Source organism: Teleopsis dalmanni, chromosome 2, assembly GCF_002237135.1.
Source record: "Teleopsis dalmanni isolate 2A chromosome 2, ASM223713v2, whole genome shotgun sequence".
In the NCBI taxonomy this organism is placed as follows: Eukaryota; Metazoa; Arthropoda; class Insecta; order Diptera; family Diopsidae; genus Teleopsis; species Teleopsis dalmanni.
The window spans coordinates 243,395,983-243,404,620 of NC_051847.1; positions in this window are offsets into that span (position 1 = coordinate 243,395,983).

Genomic DNA, 8,638 nt, shown 5'->3' on the forward strand with positions numbered 1-8,638 from the left:
TTGCCTGAAGGAAGGAATCTTTCCAGAGGTTTGGAAAAAACAGCAACTAACTCTGATTAGCAAAGGAAAGGGCAACCCCGAGATGCCGAACGCATATCGTCCGCTTTGTATGCTCGACACATCAGGGAAATTGCTGGAGCGACTGCTAAAACCGCGCATAGCAGAATCCATCGAGATCGCTGGGGGACTATCCAACAGACAACACGGCTTCCGGCCAGGAAAGTCCACCATAGGAGCTATTGCTGACGTGGTGGCATCCGTAGAGGCTGCACAACGTGGCAATGCCTACTCGAAGCGCATAGTCCTTCTGGCGGCTCTAGACATTCGTAACGCGTTCAACAGCCTACAATGGGTTGATGTGATCAACGCCCTAGAAAGGCGCTTTAGTACACCTATGTACCTAATGCAAATGACTCGCAGCTACCTTAGCGATAGAGAGCTTCTCTACCACACACAGAACGGCATGAAAACCAAGAAGATTTCTTCCGGTGCAGCACAGGGCTCCGTTCTCGGCCCCGATCTATGGAATGCGAGCTATGACGAAATATTCTCCATCGAAATGCCAGACAACGTTCACCTAGTCGGCTTTGCTGATGATGTAGCTGCAGTCATCACAGCTCGAAATGTGCACGAGGCACAACACAAACTGCAACAGGTGATGATACGCACGATGGCTTGGATGGACGACCGTGGCCTAAAACTTGCAACTGAGAAGACTGAATTGATCTTACTAACGAAGCGGCAAATACCCTTAGAAATCGAAATGCAGGTCTGGGACTCGACCATAAAAACATCTAAGGTAATGAAATATCTGGGCATCCATCTGGACTCTAGGATGTCGTATTGGGCTCAGATAAATCATGCTGTCGAAAAAGCTTCAAAGGCCTCAGCGTCCCTTAGCAAGCTGATGGCAAACGTTGGTGGACCAACAGAAGGTAAACGAAAATTGCTGATGGCAGTAGTGAACGCAGTACTTCTCTACGGATCGGAAGTATGGTCCAGAGAACCGCCGCACTCAGAGTAGCATCAGCTTACCGAACTGTTTCCAGCGCAGCGGTTCTTGTGATCAGCAGCGCAATACCCATCGACCTATTGGCCATGGAACGACGGCGAGCATATTTAAGCCGCCAAAACAACGATAACAACAGCGTGAGCACAAGCTACAGAGAACACACAATGCAAGAATGGCAGAACAGGTGGAGCAACGAAACTAGTGGTAGGTGGACTGCAAGACTCATTCCCGATTTAGTGGTATGGACGACAAGAAAGTTCGGCGAGGTCAACTATTACTTGACGCAACTCCTCTCTGGGCACGGATACTTCGGCAAGTACCTGTACCGGATGAACATTCGCGAAGAACAGAGTTGCATTTACGGCGACGCAGAAGTCGATGACGCACAACACACATTCTTCAAGTGCATTAAATGGTCAACCGAGAGAACCAGCCTAGAAGCACAGATTGGCGGCATGTGGACCCCCGAAAACGTGGTACCTTTACTAATGGCAAGCGAGAGCAACTGGACCGTGGTGGCGAGGCACGTGGAGGCAGTACTACGTGCAAAAAAGAGGCGCATGGACGCAGGTACAACAGCAGCGACGTAAGATTAAATCTTACAATCAGGATGTGCATGACCTGAAGCAATACCTAGTGGTGGTTCCGGGTCATGTACTTCATCCTGGAAAGGGGAGTTTTTTAGCATGTCAGCGATTAGCGCGAACCGTGCACTACCCACAGAAAGACGTTTTCTGCGGGTGTGTGTAGACATTTTTTGTTCCCCAGCCTCGAAATAAAAAAAAAAAAAATTATTATTATTATTATTATTATTATTATTATTATTATTATTATTATTATTATTATTATTATTATTATTATTTTATTATTATTATTATATTATTTTTAATATGTTATTATTTTTATTATGTTATTATTGTTATATTATTATTATTATATTATTATTATATTATTATAATTATTATATTATTATTATTATTATATTGTTATTATTATTATATTATTATTATATTATTATTATTATTATTTTTATTACAATTATTATTATTATTATTATTACATTATTATTATTACATTACATTATTATTATTATTATTATTATTATTATTATTATTATTCCCCCTGCGGGATAGGGGTTAGAATATTCCCGTGGTAAGGCATGCCTGTCGTACGAGGCGACTAAAATCCAGCCATCGAGGGACACCCAAGTGTGCAGAGAGTGACTGCAGCTGTGCACCACCGAGGGACACGGACGAGTGCACTGTTTTAAGAGAAGGCAGCTGCACCAACGATGGAGTTCCTTCACGTCCAACATAAACACTATGTTAAGATGATGGCAAAAAACGCATGCCGAAACAGGCAATGCACATCAGCTATGAATTCAGGGTTCATACACCCATGGCATACTGGAAATAAACAACGATAACGATGACTTTGGGCTGGCGGATGTGGTATTCTGTTACCTGAGTATATGAGAGTGACATCTCATAGAAATGGCTTTCAGGTTAATGCTGCATCTTCCTCCGTCCTTTTAAAACTTGGCAAGTCTCCAAGTACGTTCGATGTTTCGTCACCGTTAAGTTGGTGGTATAGGCTCAGTTGAGAGTACTCCTGACCTGCGCCAGATTCTGGCTCTGAACACAATCTCCCATAAGGAATTGTGTCAACCCTCGCATGGCCTCCCTGCTTCGCATAGATAACCATGGGGATCGTTACGAGCGACTATACAACCGAACATCGATAGCGGCTAGGAGTTTGGACCCAAAAATCATGACAAATGAAAAAACAAATACACAAAATCTAACGGAAGCGCCATCGCAAGATGGCCCAGGGAAGTCCGCATCGGACAGTGGCACGCCAAACGTGCCATCACAAATGAAGGAGGTTCCCGTCTCACCGAGCGATGAATACATCCAAACCCTGAGAAGGGAAGAGGAGCAGACACTAGGAAAGTGTATAGCCGCCTTAATGAAGATAAAAAATGGCATAATGCGGCAAAAAAATGTCTCGCTAGATATTAAAGATGGCGTAAACGAACTGCAAACGCACTTCGAAAACATGGGCTACTATAGCCGATGCTGGATCAAGGCAGTGGCGAAAAAAGCACGAAGAGAAGCAAATGTGGTAGACACACCAAACGTGCATAGACAAAAGCGCATGGCGACAAGTCCTGCTGCGCAAAACACAGGAAATGAGAGCGCCAAAAAGAGCAGACAAGATAAGCCTGAGGAATGGCAAACCGTAAATCGGAAGAAGCTCAAAACCCCCAAAAAAAGAGAAATAAATGGGACGCCCATAACTACGAAAAGACCAGACAAAATAAATGTCGGTACAAAGAAAGCTGAAAAGAAAACTAAGCCAGAAGCAAAGAGACCCAGGCCCAATAAGGACAGAGGCCCAAAGACGGAAGCAGTCCTCATAAAACCGACGGGAAGTCAAACTTATGCGGACATTTTAAAGAACCTCCGTTCGAATGTCAAGCCGGATGACTCGAAAGTCAAAATTCGAGCAGTCCGCAAGACAATGTCGGGAGCTCTGCTATTAGAGCTTGACAAGGGGACCAAGGCAAGCTTAGAGTTCTGCGATGAAATAAGGAGTGCTTTGCAAGAAACGGCGGAGGTAACTGGTCTGATACCGAAAACCACCATAGAGATAAGAGATCTCGATGCGCTTACTACAACGACGGAAGTCGAAGAAGCGGTTAAACGACTCCTTCCAAGCGGAAGCGATCAGTTGAAGGTGACCGTCACCAAACCAAATAACAAAGAACTGGTCAGAGCTTACGTGCAATTACCCACCGTAGCAGCTGATAAGCTTCTCGAGACAGGCTCGATCATTATTGGATGGATCAGAGCAAAAAAGCGGACGCGCACCGAAACAAAGCGTTGCTTCAGGTGCCTTGGTGTAGGACATGTACAGAGAAATTGCAAGGGTCCAGATAGAACAAACCTCTGCATCAAATGTGGCGCACCTGGACACAAACTAAAGGAGTGCACAAACTCTCCGAAGTGCTGCGTCTGTACTGACGCTGGCCTCAAAACCGTCGATCACATTGCTGCATCTGGCAAATGTGCATCGGTAAAGGCCCAAAGATGATGAGATTTTTGCAAGCAAATATGCACCGAAGCAGGACAGCAGACGCCCTTATATCACAACTCATACATGAGCGGAACGCGGATGTTGTCATAATTAGCGAACAATATGGAGAAATCAGTTGCGGTACCTTCTTGGCTGACTGCAGTGGAACTGCAGCCATCTGGCTGCCATGCGCCGAGAAATTCTCTTTCTCAGCCAGTGGTGCCGGAGACGGACACGTTTGGGTTCGAAATCGCAACTTTACCTTAATGAGCTGCTATCTTACACCGAGCGACAGTATTGGCCAATTCCAGATGAAACTGGACGCAATCGAAGATTGCGTCCTCCAAATGGGTGAAACTTTATTATAGCAGGCGACTTCAATTCGAAGGCCATTGAATGGGGCATGATGACCACAAATCCCAGAGGTAGGCGAGTGCTTGACATGGCGGCCAGATTGGGACTTGTAGTCGCTAACAGGGGGATGTCGCCCACCTTTCGCAGACCAGGATGCGAAGGCACTATTCCAGACATCACGTTAGTGTCGGAGAAGATAGCTGGTACGCTAAAGGAATGGTCAGTTCTCGAGGACTACACGGGGAGCGATCACCAATACATCTGGTTCACCGTCGAGCCAGGCAATAGGCCAAATGGAAACCCCGGAAGGAGGTCTACTCGCAAATGGTCCACGAATAAACTCAATAGGGATATCTTTCTCGAAGTGTTCGATGATAGGATGAATAGAAACACTGGAGGAGGAGATGCCAGAAGCTTGGTCCGCCACACAATGCACAGCATAACACAGGCCTGCGATGCAGCAATGCCTAGAGTGGCAAAAAATCCCAGAAGAAAGGCAGCCTATTGGTGGACTGAAGAAATTGCCGAACTTCGAAGGGTCTGTCTCCAAATGCGGAGGAGAAGGACCAGGGCCAGAACACGTAGAGATGCCACGGCAGAAAGCGAAGCATTAAAGGCAGCTAGGAAGGCATTAAAGATCGCTATTTCCAAAAGTAAGAAAAGAAAATGGGAAGAGTTACGTGAAGACGTAAACAACGACCCTTGGAGACTTGGCTACAAGATCGTCATGCGAAAAATAGGTGCCTTGGCACCAGTTCCTGAATTGGAAGAAAATGTGATGGATAACATCGTAAATTCTCTTTTTCCGGATCATGAAATACGCAGAGACTGTGAAAGGGTACTCACCGATGATCCACCGCTTTTTACGGAAGAGGAACTTAAAACCGCAGCACGTTCTCTGAAGAATAACAAAGCCCCAGGACCGGACGGTGTCCCATCTGAGGCGATTAAGCTGATAGCAGACGACCGCCCACAATCCCTGCTCGAAATGTTTAACTCTTGTCTGAAGGAAGGCATTTTTCCAGAGCCCTGGAAAAAGCAGCAACTAACCCTAATTAGCAAAGGAAAGGGCAACCCCGAGATGCCAAATGCATACCGACCACTTTGTATGCTCGACACATCAGGGAAACTGCTGGAACGACTACTAAAACCGCGTATAGCAGCATCCATTGAGAGCGCTGGGGGACTATCCAGCAGACAGCACGATTTCCGGCCAGGAAAGTCCACCATTGGAGCTATCGCTGATGTGGCGGCAACCGTAGAAGCCGCACAATGTGGAAATGCTTACTCGAAGCGTATAGTACTTCTGGCGGCTCTAGACATTAGGAATGCGTTCAACAGCCTACAATGGACCGATGTGATCAACGCCCTTGAAGGACGCTTTAATACACCGATGTACTTGATGCGAATGATCCGCAGCTACCTTAGCGATAGAGAGCTTCTCTATCACACAAGCAGTGGTACAAAAATTAAGAAGATCACCTCCGGAGCAGCGCAGGGCTCCGTTCTTGGCCCTGATCTATGGAATGCGAGCTACGATGAAATATTCTCCATTGAAATGCCGGACAACGTACACCTAGTAGGCTTTGCCGATGATGTAGCAGCAGTCATCACAGCACGAAATGTAACCGAAGCACAGCTCAGACTAAATCAGGTCATGCTACGCACGATGGAATGGATGGATGACCGCGGTCTAAAGCTAGCAACTGAGAAGACAGAACTCATTATATTAACGAAGCAGCAAATACCCTTGGAAATTGAAATGCGGGTATGGAACTCTACCATTAAAACGTCCAAGGAAATGAAATATCTGGGCATCCAGCTGGACTCCAGGATGTCGTTTTGGGCCCAGATAAAACATGCAGGTGAAAAGGCTTCAAAGGCCTCAGCGTCCTTAAGCAAGCTAATGGCAAACGTTGGCGGCCCAACAGAAGACAAGCGAAAACTGCTAATGACAGTTGTGAACGCGATTCTACTCTACGGTTCTGAAGTATGGTCTAATGCATTACAGATTAACCAGAAGCGAAATGCGCTCGAAAAAATCCAGAGAACAGCGGCACTCAGGGTAGCATCTGCATACCGTACGGTTTCAGGTGCGGCGGTCCTTGTTATAAGCAGCTCAATACCCATCGACCTCATGGCCATGGAACGGAGGCAAGCATGGTTAAGCCGCCAAAGCAACGAAAACAGCAGCGTAGCCACAAATTATCGGGAACACACAATGATAGAGTGGCAAAGTCGGTGGACTAACGAAACTAGTGGTAGGTGGACTGCAAGACTAATCCCGGACTTAGTCGCCTGGACCACAAGGAAGTTCGGCGAGGTAAACTATTACCTGACACAATTCTTCTCCGGGCACGGGTACTTCGGCAAATATCTGTACCGGATGAATATTCGAGAGGAGCAGAGTTGCATCTATGGCGATGCTGATGTCGACGATGTAGAACACACGTTTTTTGAATGCAATCAATGGTTAATCGAGAGAACCAACCTGCAAGCACAGATAGGCGGCATTTGGACCCCGGAAAATGTAGTACCCTTACTACTAGCAAGTGAAAACAACTGGAACGTGGTGGCGAGGCACGTGGAGGCAGTACTTCGCGCAAAAAAGAGGCACCTGGACGCAGGTACAACAGCAGCGACGTAAGATTATATCTTACAATCAGGATGTGCATGACCTGAAGCAATACCCTAGTGGTGGTTCCGGGTCATGTACTTCATCCTGGAAAGGGGAGTTTTTTAGCATGTCAGCGATTAGCGCGAACCGTGCACTACCCACAGAAAGACGTTTTCTGCGGGTGTGTGTAGACATTTTTTGTTCCCCAGCCTCGAAATAAAAAAAAAAAAAATTATTATTATTATTATTATTATTATTATTATTATTATTATTATTTATTATTATTATATTATTATTATTATTATATTATTTATTATTATTATTATATTATTATTATATTATTATATTATTATTTTATTTATATTATTATTTTATTATTATTATTATTATTATTATTATTATATATTAATTATTATTATTATTATTATATTATTATTATTAATATTATATTATTTATTATTATATATTATTATTATTATTATTATTATTATATTATTATTCTATTTTTATTATTTTATTATTATATTTTATTTTATATTATTATTATATTTTATTTTATATTATTATTATATTTTATTTTATATTATTATTACATTTTATTTTATATTATTATTATATTTTATTTTATATTATTATTATATTTTATTTTATATTATTATTATTATATTTTATTTTAATATATTTTTATATATTATTTTACATTATTATTTATTTTATACCGTATTATATTTTGTTTTAATTTATTATTATATTTTATTTTAATTTATTGTTATATTTTATTTTATATTATAATTATATTTTATTTTCATTTATTATTGTATTTTATTTTAATTTATTATTATATTTTATTTTAATTTGTTATCCTATTTTATTTTAATTTATTATTATATTATGTTTTATTTAAATTTATTATTATATTATGTTTTATTTAAATTTATTATTATATTTTTTTTTTAATTTATTATTATATTTTATTTTATATTATTATATTTTATTTTATATTATTATATTTTATTTTATATTATTATATTTTATTTTATATTATTATATTTAATTTTAATATATTTTATTTTATTTTATTATTTTACATTATTATTTATTTTATACATTATTATACCATATTTTGTTTTAATTTATTATTATATTTTATTTTAATTTATTGTTATATTTTATCTTATATTATAATTATATTTTATTTTATATTATAAAATTTTATTTTATATTATTAAATTTTATTTTATATTATTATTTTTTATATTATATTATTATTATATTTTATTTTAATTTATTATTATTGTATTTTATTTTAATTTATTGTTATATTTAATTTCAATTTGTTATGATATTTTATTTTAATTTATTATTATATTATGTTTTATTTAAATTTATTATTATATTTTTTTTAATTTATTATTATATATTATTTTAATTTGTTATTATATTTTATTTTAATTTATTATTATATTTTATATTATATTATATATTATTATTACATTTTATATTATATTATATATTATTATTATTATATTTTATATTATATTATATATTATTATTATATTTTATTTTAATTTATTTCT